The sequence below is a fragment of the Tamandua tetradactyla genome, chromosome 6 (assembly GCF_023851605.1).
Source record: "Tamandua tetradactyla isolate mTamTet1 chromosome 6, mTamTet1.pri, whole genome shotgun sequence".
NCBI lineage: Eukaryota > Metazoa > Chordata > Mammalia > Pilosa > Myrmecophagidae > Tamandua > Tamandua tetradactyla.
This window is the reverse complement of record NC_135332.1, coordinates 56,417,409-56,439,620: the sequence shown is the minus strand read 5'-3', so window position 1 is coordinate 56,439,620 and position 22,212 is coordinate 56,417,409. Positions and strand designations below refer to the sequence as shown.

The window sequence follows — 22,212 nt, the reverse complement described above, 5'->3', positions numbered from 1 at the left end:
TGGTTCTGTGGCTTTCTCTGTTGTGGCTCTTTTATGGATCTGTCCTTCTCTGCTCTCTCTGAAATCTCTCCTTTTCTCCGAAATGTTTCCTCTAAGAGTCCAGTAAACTAATCAAGACCACCTGGAATGGGGAAAGACACATCTCGACCTAATTCACCAACCACTCTTGATTGAGTCACATCTCCAGGGAGGTAATCTAATTAAAATTTCAAACACACAGTACTGAATAGGGATTAGAAGAAACGGCTGCCTTTACAAAATGGGATTAGGATTAAAACATGGCTTTTCTAGGGTACATACATCCTTTCAAGCCAGCACAACTGGTGAAAGGTTTTTGACAAGAAGTATACTTAGAACTGTGGTTCAGGAAAATTTATCTGGCTGCTTATGTCATATCCTTTACTATTCTTCCTTCTTTTATTCTCTACTATAGCTAACGACACTCAATTTCTCAAATCCACTCAGTCACTAGAAATCTGAGTTGTCTTCTAAATGTCTCTCTCCCCATCACATCACTCATTCATAATGGTTCAGCTGCTGAAGAAAACGGTTTAGCAGTTCCTCACTAAGTGAACAAAGAATTATCACATAATCCCACAATTCCACTCCTAGGTATATACCCCAAAGAAATGAAAACAGGTACTCAAACAAGTACATGTACATGCATATTCCTAAGTAACACTATTCACAATAGCCGAAAGGTAGAAACAGCCCAATGGATGAACAGATAAACTGTAGTACACACATAAAATAGAATATTATTCAGCCAATAAAAGAACAAAGTTGATAAACGCTACGATATGGATGAACCTTGAAAACATGCTAAATGAAATCAGACACAAAAGGACACAATACTGTATGATTCCATTTACATGAAATTTTCAGAATACGTAAAGCCACAGAAACAGAACACAGACTGGTGGTTGCCAGAGATGGAGAGGGGGCAAAAACGACTTAACGGATAGGGGGTTTTACTAATGGATAAGGGGTTTTACTTTGGAGTGGTGGAAACGCTTTGAAACTAGCTAGGGTGATGGGTGCACAATACTGTGGATGTTCTAAATGCCACTGAATTGTTCACTTAAAAATAACAAATTTTATGTCATATCACTTTAACCTTAATAAGTTAAATTGGAAAAAAGAAAAAGAACCTGTAAACTGAAATCTGGAAAGGAATGAAAAAGAGCCAGACAGAAGAGCAAAGAATAGATTTCACTTCCAACAAGCAATGAACCATGTTCTATATTTTTTAGTATCCATCTGGAAAAGCCTGACCTAGGTATGTAACAGGGATAAATGGAAACAGACAAAATATACCACAACAATCTGGAATTCAGAGGCAAGAAAGATACTATATAGATACTGGGTTTCCTCTCCATTTAATAATTTCACTAAGAACCTAGAAAAAGTTAAAATTCAAGAATGTTCAAATAATCTAATTCCAATACATTTTCCCCCCTTTTTGTAAAACTGAATGGCAAGAAAAATTTTTTTTAAAAGTTGACAAATCTAGATGTAAGGAACTAAGATGATTCATATATGAATAAGTAATGAAATAAAAATGGATATAAATCACAAATTTTCTTTTGCCTTTAAGTGATTCAGCAGTCACTTCAAATCTTACAATAGTCCCACTGTTTATTATCTCCATACTCATAAATCTCAATATAAAAACATAACATAAAAATAAGAGAGACTGTTCTGGAGGCTACTTTTATACAAACTTCAACTAGTTATTGCTAATTACCATGGTTTGCCAAACCCCAACCAACACCATTCTTGTTAACTAAAGAACACATAGAGCTCTTCTGAGATTATACAAAAATTTCACATACTAAGGTGATCACTTTTCAAAACGCTACAACCTCCATATGGTTCCTAGGCCAGATGAGTCCTAAAACGCAGAGTGGCCAACCTCTCTAAGAACATCAACTAGTTCTATCCCCCTATCCCATTTGTCAACTTCCCTTTCCAATATTAAAAAGTTAGAATGGGCACAGCTCAAATACCCCTAAAGGTTGGGAGAAGGATCAAAGGAAAAGGAGGAGTTTTAAGAGAGAAGATAGGATTTAACAAATGAGTATGACTGCTGAATCATTTATGTTGATATTTTATTGGAGCAGCTAAAAGGAAAAAGAAACTATAAGTCATATTAAACTTTGAAATCTGTTCTGTAACTACTTCTTATAATGCACTTCAAAATCCACTGCTTTTTTATATATATATTTCACAATAAAAATATTTTTTAAAAAAACATAATATACTTAACCTAAATGATAATTTTCTGTATAATCACGTCTTTGAAGAGAAATTATCTCCACCTACTGAGAAAATAAGCAAGAGCCTACAAATTTAGAGATTAAAAGTTATCTCAGGACTTTTCTATAAACGTACATACATCTCTAATTTTAAAAAAAAACAATAATTTATTTAAAAAAAAATACATAAAAGAAACCAGACACAAAGTATTACATATTGTATGATTCCATTTATATAAAATATACATATAAATAAATGTACAGAGATGGAATTAGATTAGTGGTTATACAAGGCTGAGGAAAGACAGAGAGATTGAAAGGTGACTGCTAAAGTGTATAGGGTTTTTCTTTTTGGAGTAGTGAAAATGTTCTAAAATTGTGGTGATAAATGCCCAACTCTGTGATTATACTAAAAGTCACTGATTGTATACTTTGGAAAAATTGTATGGTATGTGAAGAGAATATTTCTCAATAAAACTGCTTAGAAAGTCAATAAAGTAATTTTAAAAAATGAACAGGAAAGGTAAGACAAAGATATTTAATTGTTCCAACAAACTGATCTTGAGCTCAAAAAAAAGTGTTGCAATTTTATTATTTCTCAGACCTAAGCTTTTCTCTCAGCACTAGGATAGATCGTATTTTCAACTTCCTGATAAACTCTTTCATTTGAAAATGCTTTGATTTCTTTAAACAGAATTTAGCATGCAGCATAGATTCTAGTACTTAAATTACTGACTTCGCTGCTAAATCATCAGTAGAAATGGCACCCAGGGTTGGAGCCAGAGGAAATGATGAGGGTTTGAGAGTTAGAATTATTACATTATAATAAAAATGAACTGTTTTTTACTTTCACAAAATCATCTTTTGTTCTCCTCCTCTTGCTAATACCTGTACCCATTTCAGATGAACTGATCCCTAGTTCCTTTTTTGAGGGGTGGTTAGTTTTTACAAATGTTTTCCACATACACACACATACGTATGAAGCCTTCAGGTGAAAAACAATACTTATAAAACATGAAATACAGACTCAGAATTTTGAAACGAATACATTCACATAGGCACTGCACAGCAATTTCTTCCTCAATCGCCTTAGAATTTTCAGTACAGTACATGAATCCCAACATTTTTATTTGTATTATGTCTTTGTGAAATTTAAAAGAAAACAGGTCTACAGAACTGTTCACAATGAGAAAATTCATTTCCTCACTATGTAACTGCAATAGGTAGAATAATGGCCTTCCTAAAATGCCCATGTCCTAATCCCTGGAATTTGTGATTAGGTCACATGGCAGAGGGGAATTAGGGTTTCAGATGGAATTAAGACTGCTAACCAGTTGATTCTGAGATGAAGCGATTATCCTAGATTACCTAAGTGGGCCCAATGAGGTCCTTAAAAGTGAAAGATACTGGCAGGAAAGTTCATATTAAAGTGATACAGTGTGAAAAAGACCCTGCCATTGCTGGCTTTGAAAATGGAGGAATGGAGCCATGAACCAACAAGGAACAAAGGTGGTCTTTAGAAGCTAGAAAAGGCAAGAAAACGGAGTCTCGTAGAGTCTCCAAAAGGAAAGCAGTCCTGCAACACCTTGATTTTGGCCCAGTGAAACCCATTTCAGACTTCTAACTTCCGTAACTGTAATATAAATTTACACTGTTTTAAGTCAAAAAAAAAAAAACTACACAATTATCACAGGCCTTTAGTTTTCATTATTATGGAAACACCATAAAATAACCCCCAAAGTATCAAATTCACTAACACAGAGAGCATCTAAGATCCAAAGTACTTTAAAAGACAAATAGTCTCTACAAAGTACTTTAAAAGACAAGTAGTCTTTTACAGTAAATAGTTCTTTTACCACAGACAGCTCTTTTAGAGCAAGTAGTTCTAAAAATGTTAGAAACAGTACCTTACGTGGGACTCTACCTTGACTCTCTTCTTTCTTCCTCTATAACCAATCAATGACCTTGTCCTGCCAAATCTATCTCTTCAATATTTGTTTAATTATTTTCCCTTTGTCCATCCTTACCACTATACTTCACATTTCATTATCTCTGGAAATTTGTGTACCTACGCATCTACGTTCTAAAGTCTGTTCTTAGTCACTGCATGACTTAGAGGCCTTAACGATTCTATTCCTGTTGTCCCCTCTGTCTGATCACCTTCTAGTACCACAGCCCAATTCCTATCACAGAGAACACTGTACATTCTGATGAAAGAATAAATTTTTTTCTTGTTTCATGAAATTAGTAAACAACAATAAACAAAAGTCTTCCACTGGCTAGAGATCTGAAAGACCAAATGCTCAGAACTCAAGTCTCCAATAAACCTAATGGTTATCCCATTATAACACACACATACACACACAAATAACTAAAAAAAATTCCCTGAGAAGAAGGGAGTTCAGGTTTCCAAGTGGAGACCTTCATATCATGTGCGACAAGACAGCAAATTCAAAATGGGTGATGTTGAGAAGGGCAAGAAGAGTTTTCTCAGAAGTGTGTCCAGTGCCACACTATGGAAAAGGAGGCAAGCAGAAGACTGGGCCAAATCTGCATGGATTGTCTGGGCAGAAGACAGGTTAAACCCCTGGATTCTCTTACACAGATACCAAGAAGAACAAAGGTATCATTTGGAAAGAAGAGAGAGTGATAGAGAGTATGTGGAGAATTCCAACAAGTACAACCCTGAAGCAAAAATTATTTTTGCTGGCATTAAGAACAGGTAGAAAGAAATATAAAATTCCTGCATGTAGAAAATTTCAAAAACTCCTGAAAGACATAAAAGAAGTTTTGACCAAATAGAGAAACATCTTCATTTTCGGATAAAATTCAACATCATAAAAATGTCTTGCCTCTCAAAGCTAATATATAAATTTAACAGAATTCCAATAAAAATATCCACAAGCTCATTTTATTCTGAAGCTAGCAACATGATTCTAAATTCATACAGAAAAATAATTTATCAATCACTGTTAGGAAAACCTGAAGAATAACAAGGGAGGTGTGGTTATGCCAAGTATAAAATATACTACACTACACTATTCTATACGTAAAGTCATGTGGCATCAGTGCACGAATAAACACACACATACAACATACAACACAAACACACACACACACACACACAAAAGAAGGCATAAAGGGCAGACGTGATAGCTTATCTCAAAAAAGCTACTAATGAGTAAATAGTGGCCACTGCATTATCTATTATAAAACAGAGATGGTCTTATGACTTTTTTACATGTACCATATTTAAATTGAGCTTATACATCAGAATTCAGATCATGAATGGTTGATAGGATATTTTTGTTGGACAGTCCTGTGTTACATAAGATTGCCTTACAGTTAAATGAACATGATTAAGTTTTTTGAATTTTGATAGTAATTCTGGTTTGGCAAGCACTATTTCCCCCTTCTAAAGATATAATTGGATTCGAGGCTAAGTTGAATTAGCAATGTTCAACTTTTCACAAAGATGGTGAATGTCATCTTTTCACAAAGATGGTGAACTTACAACCTTTAGAAGACTGGTTTTATATTTAGATTTATATAACTGGTTTTATGAATGTATTTAAATACTAGGGAAATCCCTTCACTGTCTAGTAGAACAGAGCAAAACACACCCAGGTTTCAACTGGTATTCATAAGCCTGTTTAAAGGCAGGTGCTGAAAAGAGATACGTGGGTCCACTTTATCCTTTTGGTCTTAACTGTGTCAATATAATTAGAATCTCCTATATCTGAAAGGTTGCCTTTTAATTCACAAAAGACATTTTGGCATGGTATATGAATAAAACCAAATAAAAATGCTGAACACTTAATAAAAACAAAACAACTTCCCCCAAATTTGGTTCTCCCTCTTTATTCTTATCCTTTCATAACACCCACACTCACTCAATAGCCCAACCTAAAACACACAAAAAGCACTTAAATCTCTCAACTTTCTTCACTCCTCACCACCCCACACTCCACATCTAACAGGTCACTAATTTATTCACTTTGAATCTCTCAAATCTGCACTGCCACTTATTCTCCTCATACATCTATCTGCTTCCACTTACCCCATTCCTTATTCATATTCCACAGTAAAGACACCGTTCTAAAATACAAATCTAATGGTATCACTTACTACAACTTAAAATCTTTCTTTCACTGGCACTCTAAGGGCAAAAACAATGTGGTTCTTAAAAACAATCAACTGTGGAACTTAGTGAAAATGTAGATTTCCCAGGTGCTATCCCATGGAATTCTCAAGCAAAATTAGATGGGGCCTGGAAACGTGCATTTTTAATAGGTAATTCTGATGTAGATGGTACTCCGACCACACTTTGAGAAACACTTGTCTATAGGCCATTATCACTATAATGTACTCACTCACCCATCATTCCAGTCATACTGAACTTCATGGAGCTTCCCTAACCCACCAAGTGTACTTCAGGGAATGTGTATAAATTACTTTCTCTACCTGGGATATCCTTCCAACCTAAACAATGACAAGTTTTCTTCAAAAATGTTCAACCAACATTTTTAAAAAACCTTCCTTGAAAACTCTGGGCTTTCTCTCTCTCTCTGTCAACCCAGCAAGCAAACTCACCACCCTCCCCCCTCTCTACGTGGGACATGACTCCCAGGGGTGTAAGCCTCCCTGGCAACATGGGACAGAAATCCTAGTATGAGCTGTGTGAGCTGGGACTCAGCATCAAGATATTGAGAAAGCCTTCTCAACCAAAAGGGGGAAGGGCAAAATGAGACAAAATAAAGTGTCAATGGCTGAGAGATTTCAAACAGTCGAGAGGTTATCCTGGACGTTATTCTTACGCTTATACAGATATCCCCTTTTTAGATTAAGGTGTATTAGGCTAGAGGGAAGTACAAACTGCAGAGCTGTGTTCCAGTAGCCATGTTTCTTGATGATGATTATATAATGATATAGCTTTCACAATGTGACTGTGTGATTGTGAAAACCTTGTGTCTGATGCTCCTTTTATCTACCGTATGGACAGATGAGTAAAACATATGGATTAAAAATAAATAATGGGGGAACAAATGTTAAAATTAATATATAGGGACTTCCGGAGAAGATGGCGGCTTAGTAAGAGGCGCGGGTCTTAGTTCCTCCTCCAGAAAAGCAACTGAAGAAACAGAAACAATACGGAACAGCTCCCGGAGCCACGACAGAGACCAAAAAGACAGCGTACCCCATTCTGGGGCGGCTGAACGGGCAGGGAGAATCCGCTGCGGTGAGATACCCGAGGGGCGCGCGTTTTCCCGGCCGGGGCGGCTGGCGACTGGGGTCCCCTCCACACACGTGGCTCCCCGGTCTGACTGGGAACGTTGGATAGCGGGGCCCTCCCGCCACACTTGGCGTCTTGGGCCAGCTGGGCAATTTGGACCGGCATTTCCCCAAGCCACGGCGGCCGGCGACCCCCCCCCACGCGCAGTTTCCCGGGCCGACTGCGAGATTCGGATTGGCAAGTTAAAGGAGCCACAGCATCTTGTACTGGTGGGACCCGCAGACAGACGAGCGCCACAAGTGCCACCTACTGGGCAGGAAAAGAAAAACAGCCCAGAGATTTCACAGAAAAACCTTTCAACCAGCCGGGTCCCACACCCAGGGAAATCTGATCAAATGCCCAGACAAAAAATAATGGATGACGCTCGGAAAATTAAAGATATGGCCCAGTCAAAGGAACAAACCAATAGTTCAAATGAGATACAGGAGCTGAGACAACTAATGCTGAATATACGAACAGAAATGGAAAAACTCTTCAAAAACCAAATCAATAAATTGAGGGAGGACATGAAGAAGACATGGGCTGAACAAAAAGAAGAAATAGAAAGTCTGAAAAAACAAATCACAGAACTTATGGGAGTGAAGGACAAAGAAGAAAAAATGGAAAAAACAATGGATACCTACAATGGTAGATCTAAAGAGACAGAAGCTACAATTAGTGAACTGGAGGATGGAACATCTGAATCCCAAAAAGAAACAGAAACTATAGGGAAAAGAATGGAAAAACTTGAGCAGGGGATCAGGGAACTGAATGACAATATGAAGCGCACAAATATATGTGTTGTGGGTGTCCCAGAAGGAGAAGAGAAGGGAAAAGGAGGAGAAAAACTAATGGAAGAAATTATCACTGAAAATTTCCCAACTCTTATGAAAGACCTAAATTTACAGATCCAAGAAGTGCAGCGCACCCCAAAGAGAATAGACCCTAATAGGCGTTCTCCAAGACACTTACTAGTTAGAATGTCAGAGGTCAAAGAGAAAGTGAGGATCTTGAAAGCAGCAAGAGAAAAACAATCTGTCACATACAAGGGAAACCCAATAAGACTATGTGTAGATTTCTCAGCAGAAACCATGGAAGCTAGAAGACAGTGGGATGATATATTTAAATTACTAAAAGAGAAAAACTGCCAACCAAGACTTCTATATCCAGCAAAATTGTCCTTCAAAAATGAAGGAGAAATTAAAACATTTATAGACAAAAAGTCACTGAGAGAATTTGTGACCAAGAGACCAGCTCTGCAAGAAATACTAAAGGGAGCACTAGAGTCAGATACGAAAAGACAGAAGAGAGAGGTATGGAGTAAAGTGTAGAAAGAAGGAAAATCAGATATGATATATATAATACAAAAGGCAAAATGGTAGAGGAAAATATTATCCAAACAGTAATAACACTAAAAGTTAATGGACTGAATTTCCCAATCAAAAGACATAGAATGGCAGAATAGATTACGACCCAGCAATACCACTGCTAGGTATCTACTCAAAGGACTTAAGGGCAAAGACACAGACGGACATTTGCACACCAGTGTTTATAGCAGCATTATCTACAATTGCAAAGAGATGGAAACAGCCAAAGTGTCCATCAACAGACGAGTGGCTAAACAAACTGTGGCGTATACCTACGATGGAATATTATGCAGCTTTAAGACAGACTAAACTTATGAAGCATGTAATAACATGGATGGACCTAGAGAACATTATGCTGAGTGAGTCTAGCCAAAAACTAAAGGACAAATACTGTATGGTCCCACTGATGTGAACCGACATTCGAGAATCAGCTTGGAATATATCATTGGTAAGAGTTAGAAACAGGGTAAGATAATGGGTAATTGGAGCTGAAGGGATACAGACTGTGCAACAGGACTAGATACAAAAACTCAAAAATGGACAGTACAATAATACCTAAGTGTAATGTAACTATGTTGGAACACTGAATGAAGCTGCACCTGAAATATGGTTTTTTGTTTGTTTGTTTGTTTGTATCTTGTTTTTGTTTTTTCTTTTTCCTTTTTATATATATATATATTTTTTATTAGTATTATTATTTTAATTCTCTTCTCTATATTAACATTCTATATCTTTTTCTGCTGTTTTGCTAGTTCTTTTCCTAAATCGATGCAAATGTACTAAGAAATGATGATCATACATCTATGTGATGATACTAAGAATTACTGAGTGCATGTGTAGAATGGAATGATTTCTAAATGCTGTGTTAATTTCTTTTCTTTTTTTTGATTAATTAAAAAAAAAATTTTAAAAATTGGATAAAAAAATAAAAGCACATAGTAGATTCAGGAAAAATAAATAAATAAATAAATAATAGAGGAAAAAATGTTAAAATAAAGTCAGTTTGAAATACTAGTGATCAATGAAAGGGAGGGATAAGGAATATGGTATGTAAAAATTTTTTTCTTTTTCTGTTTTTGTTTTATTTTTCTGTTGTCTTTTTATTTCTTTTTCTGAATTGATGCAAATGTTCTCAGAAATGATCATGATGATGAATATGCAACTATGTGATGATATTGTGAATTACTGATTATATATGTAGAACGGAATGAGCATATATTATGGATGTTTGTGTTTCTTTCTTGTAATTTCTTTTTAATTAATAAAAAATTATTTTAAAAAAAATTAATATATACATCTATTGGATAGATAAATGGTATGGTATGTATGAGTTTTTTCTTTATATTTCTTTTTTTGGGAGTGATGCAAATGTTCTAAAAAATGATCATGTTGATAAATAAAAAATAAAAATAAAAAAAAAACTCTGGGCCCTCAATTACCAAGCACATAGTCTGTGTATAGTACTATTTTGCTACCTTGTATGCCAAATGTGTCTAAAAACTTTGAGATCTTTGAGAGGAGGGGATGACAATCATGTTTAATCCCTTTGGTACATAATATAGCTAAATGAATGTTTGCTGAAGGGAAACAATGAAATTTTAGGGAAAAAACACATAATGTGATGAATAATTATAATAAGTAGAAACCCAATGAGGATCTCTATGCAATTGTTAGTAATGGAAGGGGTTAAGGTATAAACAGAATTGCAATTCTCAAGAATTATCTTTCCTTCAAATGATAAATTATTCTGCTCCATATAGTTCAGTATAGCTGGAATAAATATATCTCTTTCAAGACAGGGGTCTACCAGTTCTGTTTAAAATAAGAGTCTAATCAGTCAAAATATGTTAATGTTTTTTCTTGCAGGGGTGTGGGAGTGGTGGTGGTCAAGGCAAAAACAAGGCGTTTTCACATACTGGCATAGACCTGATGAGTAGGAAAGCCTATTTGCTCTGCTTCTCAGATTATAACCGTCTCCTAAATAAGCCCCATTCTGTAACTCTTCTCTAAAAATCAACTTTTTTTTACTATCTCACATAACTCAACAGTCAGTTTGGATAGCTAACACAGACTTTTACTCCAACAGAAATTTCTAAAGGGATATGTAATGTATTCAAATGTACTTTCTCCAACGGTTTTTCTGATCTTTGTTCTCCAAACCATTATATACATTAAAATACTTTATCTTTAAAAGCAAACTGGGGATTATTTAAATTAACATTATTTAAAATTCTAAACAATTTTTTCTGAAAATTAAAATAAAGATGCAAATTATTTTATAAAGACAAATTCTTTATGGAAGAATTTCAAATATTATCCTCTTCAGGAGGCAGAGCTTAATGTGCCCCTGCCCCCAGGCTAACTTTAATAACTTGTTTCCAAAAAATGTAGGAAAAGTGAAAAATAATAACTTTACACTAGATAAAACTGGCAAACAAGACATTAACCAAGTGATAAAGAGTCACATCACCAGCACCTCCTGGTAAGTACAGGTATCCCCCAACATGATATAAATGAGATGGGCACCTCACCTCTGTGAAAGACCCTTAACCCCAGTCTAATTATGAAAAAACATCAGAGAGACCAGTTTGGGGAACATTTTACAGAATAACTGCCCAGTATTCCTCAAGACTGGCAAGGCCATGAAAAACAAGGAGACTGAGAAACTGTCCCAGACCAGAGGAGACTGGGGAGATATGACAATTAAATGAAATGCAACAATCTGGGGATTGGATCCGAAACAGAAAGAAGGTATTAATGGAAAAACTGGTGAAATTCAAAAAGTTTGGATTTCAGTTAACAGTAATGTATCAAAGTTGGTATCTTAGTTTTGACAAATATACTATGGAAATGTAAGATATTAACAATAAGAAAACTGAATGTAGGGTATATACTGAGAACTCTGTGCATAACCTTCACACCTTTTCTGTAAATCTAAAATTACTCCAAATTAAACTTTACTGAGGGACAGGAAAATTGGGGATTTAAATTTAAAATATTTAAAATCTGGAATGAAATATTTTTTATTGCAAAATTCAAACATAAATTGTATTTTGCAGTTTAAAGAAAAGGCTTGTTTGCAATATGTTTTTTACATTAAACATGAATTCTTCAGTTTGACATTGATATATATAGCCTTTATTGATCACCAAGAACTCTGAAGCCCTCACTGGTTACAAATATACATAATAGATACTACAGGGGAAAAAATTTCCAATACTAATTTTTAAGAAATACACTTAAATCTGTAAGAACATACAAATTAATGGCTGCATATTTCTATTGTTAAGCTGCATGTTATATTAATTTTCTTCCTAAACAGTCTCGAAAAATAATAAACATTGGTTTAGAGATTTTATTATTCAATAGTCACAACCACAGTTAGGAACTGTGACCATTATCCATTTACAGATAAGGAAAGAAATGCCTGTAAAGGCACACAACTAGTAAATTATGGTACTGGGATTAGGATATCAAATATTCACGTGATTTTAGTCAACACCTTTATTTTTCTTTGCTAAATGTGAAAGCTTCCCCACCCACTAAAAGTAAAAATTAACAAAAATAGTAATAGTCAATATAACTGGCTCATTAACTTCACTTTCCCTTCCTCTGATAGTCAACAAATTTGAAAATAAAAATATGGAAAAATGAACACATAAAATATATGCCTTATTTATAACAGGTATATTTTTTCATGATTAGATTGGAGTTAATATGATAAAACTAATACTAATATGATAAAACATAACCTTCTATCTTTGCCATAGATTAAATGTGGATTAATCAAGTCAACAATATGCAAGACCTTAATAAATATAAGACTTTCTATAATTAAAAAAACTAAGTCACTTAAAATTTTCCCAGATCTTAATTTCTCTGTTATCAAAAGACAGTTTCAGGAAATTTCTTAACAGCCTCAGTTAAATGTCAATAAATCTTGTCAGCACACAACGGCTCCAAAAGCAAAAACCAAAATGCACAGGTAATTTATCCATTTGGGTTGATCACCTTTTTTTTTCTTTTAAATGGCAGGCACTGGTAATCGAACCCAGGTCTCTGGTGTGGCAGGCAAGAACTCTGCCACCGAGCCACCCTTGCCCGCCCTGGGTTGATCACTTTTGTGGGCCTGACACAACTATGTCAGAAGTGTGACCCTGACCGTGTTCTCTGGGATAACATACAATCTCTATACAGTGTACAAAAGGATAAGCACGCTTCCTTCCATCATCTTAATTCCTGAAAAATCTCTGGAAGTTAACTATTATTAAAAAGAACTTTAGGATAACACATTTTCTTTCACATAATTCTTCATTTGAACAAATTCAACGAGTATGTGTTTACTACTTGAAAAGCAGAAACACACTTTCTGGGGGTCCCTACTCAAAATGCCTAAAATTACACGCACACAACATAATTAACTATATAGTCAACTATACAAGACCATAAATGTCAATTTAACTTATTCAGGCAAAAGCCAGATTTTAGAAAAAAATATTAACAAAGATAAAAGGAATTGAGTCCATATGTCCAAAAAAAAAAAAAAAAGGGAATGTTTGGTAAATACCCAAATGGTTCAGTAGCTATAGTAATACCGTATTCTAGCCACCTAACGTGACCTCAGCAAAGGAACTCCCTGAATGTCAATTCTCTACCCATAAAATACTGATCTACATCAAAAATTAATGAGTACCAACCAAATTGAATATATCTGCAAAGATCTAGGAAAATGTTTAATAACAATAACTTTAGAGGATACCTTTCCAGATGTATCCTAGGCAAATGCACAGTTTAGTCCGAATTTGGTTAGTTAAGTTTCAATCAGAAACCACCATCTTTTAAACAGAAAACAATAAATCAAAATAATAAGCACATATGTCTGCATCCATGAGTGTAAAGCATTTCACAAATATCAATTTAATTCTTTACTCCTGTACAAGGTTAAAAAGTATATACATAACAGAAATTAAAACTAAGGTTCAATTTAAATGATAGCCAAAGTATAATACCAAACCAGCAACAAAGCTAGAACATTCCAAAGAGCCTTTACTGCAGTTATCAGGCTTACATAATAAAGTATCTTTCATTAAGTAGATTTCTCAAAATGTTTGGCTTTAACCACTAGGACTCACTCTAAAGCTAAGCATCTTGAGGAGATCAGTAGGTTTGCTTTTTCTTTTCAGAACTCTTGCAGACCATTAGTTTTATTTTAAGTAGAACAACTTCATAGGTGAAAAATAATTAGTTGTATTAGAGAAGACATAAAAATAAAGGCAAAGAATTTCCACTTCAAACTTACCTATTTCTCTCTTCCCAAAGTACATAAAAACAGGTTACTATTATAACGAAATTATTTCTCAACAGAGAAAAAGGTATACTTAGAGCCAAGTAAAGGTATCTCTTAGGACCATAAGCAGACATGGCCAGCTCAGTATAAAGCCATCTGAGCCTCAAGTTTCTTTGGCAGAAGAGTGCATGACTCACTGCTTTAGAACTCAATGGAAAGAATAGGAAAATTCATTCCCATTGCCCTGGATTTTGCTTTGGGTTTGTTTTTTAAGACATCTCCATCCTAATGTTGACAACTTCTATAGCTTGAAGGGGTTATTTATTAAGAGAAAAGTTGTGAATAATAAATCACATATAAATAAAAATTAAGGTCTACTATTTTTCCTGGATACTTACAAGCCAAAAGAAAGTCATATATATATATATATATATGTCATCTATTATTTAGGATGTAACTAAGAAGGAAACATTTACATTGTTTTTTTTTTAAAATAGAATATAGACTACAAAACATAAGTGTTCTTGGTAGAAAACCAAATATCATGAGACAGATTTTTCCCTCCCAGAAATATCTCCAGATCTCTTTATATCAGTTATTTTTTAATCTGAAAAAAAAAATACATACCAGGTAACTCCACTAACAAATGAAATCCATGCCAATCACACGAAATGTCTGATAAATAATAAGATTATGAAGAATTTTTAAAATTGGTCTCCAAATTAAGCAAAAGATTTTGCCACATGTCAGAAAACAAGCACATTCATTCAGAAATAAAGCGCTCTTACTCAAAACAATTTATCTCAAGCTCCTATCAACTAATAATTTGAAAATCACCACTCAGTGCAGTTTTATAGCTCAAAATAGTAGGGATAGTGACAGGTCAGACACATAATATAGTGACTTCTCATTCCTATCCTTACTCATTCCTCACCACATACAAGCCCTTCTACTTTCTTATCACATTAAAAATAACAAAAAATGTAAAAATATATCATACATTGACATTCATAAAGGTTTATCAAAATCAATTGTCACATGAACTTAAAATTCTTTTGAAGATGTTTATTCACACGTACACTTGATATTAAAGGGACTTAACCTCTCTTATGTCAGTACCTTACAATAAAGTCCCTTTCAAGGGGTAACACTAAAGAACCTACAGTGCAAATTCTTATTCTTTTGATGTTCATTATTTAAAAATCACAAATAGAATACTGTTTTAAGCCAAACAGTAAATCTGTAGCTTTCTTCCAATTTTTGCAGTATTTCTATTACTATTTCTATTCAAATACTCTTGGCATTCATTAATTTACACATATTTAATTAAAGCAATAAAAAACATTAGCAAGGGTGTGTGTGTGTGTAGTCTCCAGACAATAAATGTCTGCTCTAGAGCAGGGTCATTGCTTTTTACCAGAATCATTACATACTGCAAAAAACGGTGGAAACTAAAAACAAGATTTTAATACTATCTAGAAATGCCTTTGCTGTAGCAACAATTAGTACTGAATCATCTTAGAAACATAAGCAAGAGAAAAATGCTATGAAAGGGCAATCTAGTATTTCACAGCTTCTGCTCCCCTACTCCACCCAGCCTTCTCCACTCAATGGCTGTTCACAGCATCCACAAATACAAGCCAATTTTTTAGAAAGGAGATGGGGGGAAATAAAAAAACAGGGTCTGCTCTATTAAAGTCAATGCATGCAGAAATATTTTGAGTGAAAATTGGGTTCCTTATTATGATGCAAAAAATGCATACACCAGCTTCAAATTTGTTTTAGATCCTCCCCTTCTGAACAATTCAAACAATGATCATTTACAACAGAACATGAAAAAATAAATCACCCTAAATACAGATTACCCTCCCGCTTTAATATAAACTGCAATTTGCAATTTAAGATAAACTGCAATTATTTTGCAAAACTGTGTCCTAAAAGACAACCATCACAGATTTAAATGCTAGCTAATGCTTTAGAACCATACCAAAATTTTTAAAATAAAGGTTAAGTAAAGCTTTTAATATATCTTCAACATATCACTACCGACATAACCAAGCAAGAAATTTTCCTGATAAGAGATTGGACCCTGCAGCAATCAAGCCCTGCTGCAGCAAAAAATTTAAAGCAAACACTACTGTGGCAAAAGGGGAGGGATGACATTATTACTGTACAGAAGGCCCAAGCACTATCTCCTCCGCCACAGCTTCAAAATGAAATTCACACAAAACAACCCACCTCCTAACAAGAATAAAATAAGCCAAAAATGGTAAATTTTTTGCTTAGCCTTTAAAATGTTATTAATCTCAAGAATTATGTATTTAAAAGTAGAGGTTGGAATAACAGTATCTTTATTCTCTCTCTGGATTGCTTCTTAAGAGAAAGGGGGGCGGAGTGGGGGGACCTTGGCATGACACCGCCCATTCAGAATGAGACCTCAAATCTGGTCCTTCTCTTTAAAAGCAAGATTTCTTAACCAAAGGATTGACATAAACTGGACGCAAACCCCCAACCCCAAAGAAAATTTCCTGCCTCCTTCCCCAAGGAGTTTCTTGCTAAGTCACTCTAGAAAGGCAGAATAACAAATAAAGAGAAGGTACCTTGAACTCTCCTACCTTATATTAAAACCTCTCTTCTCTACTCATGCTTAGGGAGATAGCGAAGAGTTAAAATTTGCCTACCACATCAAAGGCATTTTCTCACCTGGAAAGCTAAAGAAAGTGAATATATAGGTATTGCCTCTTAAAGAAGTGGGGAGATTAAATTAGATGAAGGGGAATGGTTGAGGACCCGAAGCTCAGTGTTACAACGTCAAAAAGCAACTCCCGTTTAACGAGTCGAGGGCAAAAAGAAAATCCTGTCTCATTTGGTGGGTGGATGCTGCAGATTGTTCCGTGGGTCAGGCCGCCCTTCCTTGGTGGGAGCAGAGGCTGGACCACTGCGAAAGTGGGGGGGGGGGGGCCAGAAGGGGGGTTGGCTATCCTCCTCAGGTCAACTCCATCCTAGGGACAGGTAGGGGTCGGAATGCCTGGGAGGCCCTTGTGGGTACCGAGGCGGCGCGGGTCTGAGCCGGCTCCCCGAGCCACCAACCGCGGGTGGGGTGGGGACTGCGGAGCTCGCCTTCCGCGACTGGGAAAGGAAGGAAGGCCGAATGCTTTCCCCAAGATCAGAAAGCGACTGCTCCCCACGCCCTTCCTACCCAAGAATACTTTTCTTGCTAAGTCACCAGGGGAGGAGGGCGATCCCTTCTCCGGGAGGGCCGCGAGCGGAATCGCGGCGACACCAACAGCCCCCGAGCCCGGGCCGGGGAGAAGGGGAACGAGGGCAGCGCCCTCCCAGGCCTGTCCACCCCTCCTCCCTGTATCTCACTCAACGGCCGTCGCGGCCGCCATTTTGAGAGCGAGGAGAGAAGAAGAAGGAGGAGGCGGCGGCAGGGGGAGGGGAGAATGGGAGGGAGGGGACCGGCGCAGCCACATCGTCAGGCCGCCGGGCCGAGCCCGCAGCCGAACCAGCACGGTTGAGAAGACAGAGGGGAGGGCGCAGACCCTCGCCGTCTTACCGGAGCGCTGCACCGCCGCCTCCGCAGGGCCTCTTCCGTCCTTCACTCCCATCCACCGGCGGGGGAGGGGGGGAGGGAGAGGGAAGGGAGGAAGGAGGGAGGGAGGGAAGGAGGGAGGGGGAGGATGGCGCGCTGGGCCCGGTCCCGGGAAGGGGGAGGGGAGGGGAGCGGGCGGGCTCCTCAGCCGTTCGGGGGCTCGAGCCCAAGCCCGGCGCTCGCGATTTCTCTCGCTCGCGCCTGAGCGCTTCCTTCCTTCTCTTTCTTGCTTCCTAGACCCCTGAGGTCGCTGCTCGTTCTCTTGCTCACTCGCTATCTCGGCCACCCGACTCCGCCGCCGCCCCGCCGCTCCAGCTCCGTCTGTCACAGGAGCTGCCCCAACGCTCTGACGTCACCGCGCCGCCGCCGCCGCCGCCGCCCCAGACCCGTCGGGAAGAGAGAAGGGAGGGGCCCGGGAGCCGAAGGGGTGCGGCGCATGCGCGGAGCTCGAGCTAGGGCCGGGCCCTGAGCCGCGCGGCTTTTAGCTTAGCCGCTGAGAGGCGGTGGCCGGTGCGGCTTGTCGGTGCGGAGGGTTGCAGGGACGTTCTTGCCCAAGAGGCACTCCTAGCGCTCCTCACGCTTCTGTAACATTGGGAAAGGGTCCTCGGCTTCCATCACCCGAACCCTCTCCTAACTGTTTTGACTCCTCACAAACTCTGGCTCTTGCTCACCTTCCCGCGCTGCTCTTGCCAGCATCTGGCGCTGGCCCCGCTTCCCCGGCCAACAGCCGGGAGCGATTGGAACCCGTAGATCCCGGACCCCCCCACCCAAGGACTTGGCGGAAAGGGAAGTCCGACCCAGGTGGTTGCCCCACTGCTTTCTGCTTTCAGATCCATCTCCCAGTTTGGAAAAAAAATAAGGAGTGAGGATATTGGCTTGTGTTTTGCGGGGGTGGGGTAGGGGGAGAACTGTTGAGGTTAAAAAAGATGAAATACCCATCTTCATTGTTTATTACAGATTTTTAATTCGGAGAATTCGCTTTTAGATGTGATTCAGCTATTCTTTTTCTTAGTCCACTCCCCACCCACACCCACCCCACCCCCCACCCCCCGCACACGCGCGCGCCTGCCTTGTAGAAATGTAGTTCCAGCTCTTTGGGCTTTCCAGACTTTGAAAGCCCCTTATGTGTGTGCGTTGGCTAAATTGTAGGGTGAAATCTGATAACAAAGAAGTCTTGGGGATTTGTAGTCAAATTACTCCACCCTTAATTTAAAAGAAGTCCTATTTGGGGTTCTGAATCATTCAATATGGGATAGTCTTAATAAGAGGCATCTAGTATGTTTATCTCATTAATTTGTATAGTCCAAGAAAACTTCAAATGGAACATAAGTTTATCATTATGTTTAATGATTTCATCTCTTCCATTTTTGTAGATAAAGATGTGCAGCTACTACGTTTCTTAAAAGTGAGACAATTTGGTGTGTATCGCCTGGAAAAACTACTTAACAGAAATGGGACATTGAGTAAACTACTATACCTCTTTGGCTTCGATTTCTCTGTCTATAAAATAGACCTAATAAATAAAGAACTTGTAAAGCTTGTGTGAGAATTACAGAGGAGATGCTGTGTCTATGAACCCTCTCTCCTTAATGGGGACTCATAAGTAACTCATATGTAACCATTACTATTGCTGTTGATACCAAACCAAGTTTCTTTTTATCAAGAAAGATTGTAAATGTTCCTGGAGGTGTTCAAGAGGAACATGGGCCAATTGTCTAGAGTATTTGGGTTTTTGCCTTCATAAAGGCAGGGAATTAAATCAAATGGTCTCTGGAAAATCTTTTCCAGGTTTATGAGTCTTGGATTCTCTAGATGAGACACTGTGCTGTTGCTTCCAATGGCAGTCAATAAACATGCAATAAACTAACACTCCTTATTCTAATAATCTACCCTCCTTTCATTTTTATCTTTAAAAATACTTAGTATTGCCTGAATCACACTACTTGATATTTAATCAGTCTGATAAATCTGTGCTTTATTTTTAAAATTAATGCTCTAAAAGTCAGCAAATTTGACCAGAAAGAAATCAGAATCACATTGATAAGCACTGATTTAATACAAATAGGTAATACCAATTGTTACAAACCTTGAACTCCTAACTTGTGCATTCAAAATCTGTGTTTTGTAAGTATGCACTAAATTGAGATCAGATTTTATTTCTATAGCAATCCTTTAAAAATGATAAAGTCCCTTTAGAGGAAGGTATAAAAATTTTCTCACTGGGTTGTGACTCTTCTGAACAGAAATAAAGCTGTGTTATGTGCTTAATTTGATGTGGAGGCATGTGTCATGATTCTATTCACTTTCTTTTCAGTTGCTGAAAATGATGGATCTATCTTAATAAACACTTCTCTATTGAGAATGGAGAATTAGGATAGCTATACTATCAAAATGCATAAAGATTAATCCAGAACCAACTATATCCTTCCAGGAAACATTTAACAATGGATATTTTGGATGGTGTTTCTTGAAAAAATTAAATATAAACATCCATGTTACTTACCACAATCTAATAATCTTCCCGTTCATTTGAATTGCAAATCTGTAGACACTTTCAAAATGGAAACATTTGTTTCAATTGCTGCAGTAATAGTGTTAGTTTGAACAATTCTGCAAATAAGCTGACAGGAACAAACATTCCAAAAATTTCTATTGCAGAGAGGACAAAAATGTCTTTTAAAAATATGTCCGGAGTGCAAGGGTAGGTTAGTGGTACAGTGCTGGCCCACTGTGTGGGACAACCTGGTTCAATTCCTGATCTATGCATCAAAAAAAGAGTATGTCCAGAAAATTGAGACACCTCCTAATGGTGGTCATGAATGATGATCAAGACAGAAATGTTTTTATAATCGGTATCTTAGAAAGCAAGATGTTACAGCGCAGATCCTCAGTGATAGCAAACCAATTTTAAGAATAGACATGCAAGAGATAGTTTCTCTTAAGTCTAGTATAACTATGATGCTGTAAGTGAAAAAGCTATACTTTATTCTGACCAGAGCAAAAGAGATAAAGGCACAGGATTATCAAACTTCAAAAAGAACAAAGAAGTTTTAAAATTTAGAGGAAATCTTATACAGACATTGGAAATAAAGGCAAAGCAAGAAGAATTGGCGAAGCACATGACTTAAGGATCTGGCTTGAGAGCAGAACTAGTATCCAGAAAATATAATTGAGGATACCTGGGGGGGAATTTAACTGTGGATATCTCTGGATAAACATTTTAATTTGAGCATTCACTCAAAGAATAGTCATAAACTCTATAAAGGAAGCCTAGAAAGGGATTAAAGTACAATCATTATTTTAGATGAAATTTCTTATAAGGTCGAATTCCTTGCATGGGAAGTCACTATTTGGGAATATTATCATTTATATAAATAGGATTGTTTGACTCCTGCCTGTAATGGGCTGTGTGTCAGGGATTTCAGGTAATCTGGGATCCCTTATATAAAATGTGGGAATTTCATATGTATTTGTTGAAACCTTTCCACCCATTTTTTTCCTGAGGTCTTTTCCTACTTGTAAGTCCTTACAGACCATTTTGATTCATCAGCTTATCTAGCCTAGTCAGTAATGATCACAATTGGTCATTTTAATTCAGACAATTATTTACACATGCCTCTAAAATAAACTCTGAAAATTTAAGAGCTTAAGACAATAAAAGTATGCCCAGAACAAAAACCTATTCACAGTGAGCACAGATGTTAAAATATTACTTTGAGAATTAAACTGTCCTCTGTAGTTTATAGGCAAATGTAAGTTGTTGTATGTGCATACTGATAGCAAATTAACCTGGTGAGAAGGTAGCTCTCAAGCCTACAAGTTCTATGAATCAAAGTCCCATTTGAAGGAGAACCATCACCCAACTGGCAAGAAATATTAGAAGAGACTCACCCTAGAAGATTTTCACTAATTAATTTGTGTGTTTGCAATTCCATAAAGCATGGGCATGTGAACGAGGGCAGGTCCAACTAGATCAGTCATTCTTCATCTCAGCACCATGCCATCCTTATGTGTCACAAACATTGGGCGACTATAGAAACAATTTAAAGGCTATTAAAAGAACAAAACTCTCAGCCTAGACATGGAAGGGATATTTAAAAGTAGCACTTTATAACCTGAAATGTTTTTTTCTCAATATAGTAAAATAATTTTAAAAGTCCTAACATAAAGAAGCATAATGCAAAAGGATGTAATCAAATTCATTGGTGAGATCAGCACAGTAAAAGAAGCAAAGGGAAAAGCAAACTTTACTCCCTTTTATGCTTGCTTTGTGTCCCCCGGGGAGTAAAAGATTAATTCGCGGTAGAATGATTGCCTGCCATACCAGAAGATCCAGGTTCAATTCCGAGCCATGCACCCACCCCACCTCACCCCCCCAAAAAGATTAATTTCGCACCTGGAAGACTCAAAGATTTAATGCAAGAGGGATTTAA

At 37.3% G+C, this 22,212-nt stretch overlaps 1 protein-coding gene across 1 annotated transcript in view; it reads right to left on the bottom strand.

Annotated features, from left to right (window-relative positions):
- Positions 1-18,128, bottom strand: part of PAFAH1B1 (platelet activating factor acetylhydrolase 1b regulatory subunit 1) — a 94,905-nt gene extending 76,777 nt beyond the window's left edge. The window contains exon 1 of the mRNA XM_077165536.1: positions 17,744-18,128. The gene's annotated coding sequence lies outside the window, so the exon portion shown is untranslated. The remainder of the gene's footprint in view (positions 1-17,743) is intronic.
- Between the last annotated feature and the right edge of the window lie 4,084 nt (positions 18,129-22,212).